The sequence below is a fragment of the Anoplophora glabripennis genome, unplaced genomic scaffold (genome assembly GCF_000390285.2).
Source record: "Anoplophora glabripennis isolate ALB-LARVAE unplaced genomic scaffold, Agla_2.0 scaffold2408, whole genome shotgun sequence".
Taxonomy (NCBI): Eukaryota; Metazoa; Arthropoda; class Insecta; order Coleoptera; family Cerambycidae; genus Anoplophora; species Anoplophora glabripennis.
This window is the reverse complement of record NW_019418488.1, coordinates 5,049-5,475: the sequence shown is the minus strand read 5'-3', so window position 1 is coordinate 5,475 and position 427 is coordinate 5,049.

Genomic DNA, 427 nt, shown 5'->3' with positions numbered 1-427 from the left:
AAAGTATCTTGCTTATTGTTAGAGATGGACCCAACAAACCCTATATGGCTATGCTTTACAGGGAACGTTCTATCCAAATATGTAAAAATATACAGGGTGTTCCATTTAACTTAACAAAGTTAACATCCGCGGCCATTTTGTTTGGACTTCATCTGTTTTTCTACTATCATTTTCGAAAAATTCATAAAAAATTATGCAACTTTTATATTTAACAATTTTTTATAACTCTTAACCTTCCAGTGATAACGTTCGGTCTCACAGACCGACTCAATATGTTTTTTTCCTAGTGTGGCACATCTTTGATGGTGGGGGAGTGGGCGCTAGAGTACCTTCCCGTAATCTGTTAACGGACATTAGTATACAATATTAGGTCATATCATGCGCGTGTTGCTAAACGATCGCATATTACGGTGTACGAGACCGACGT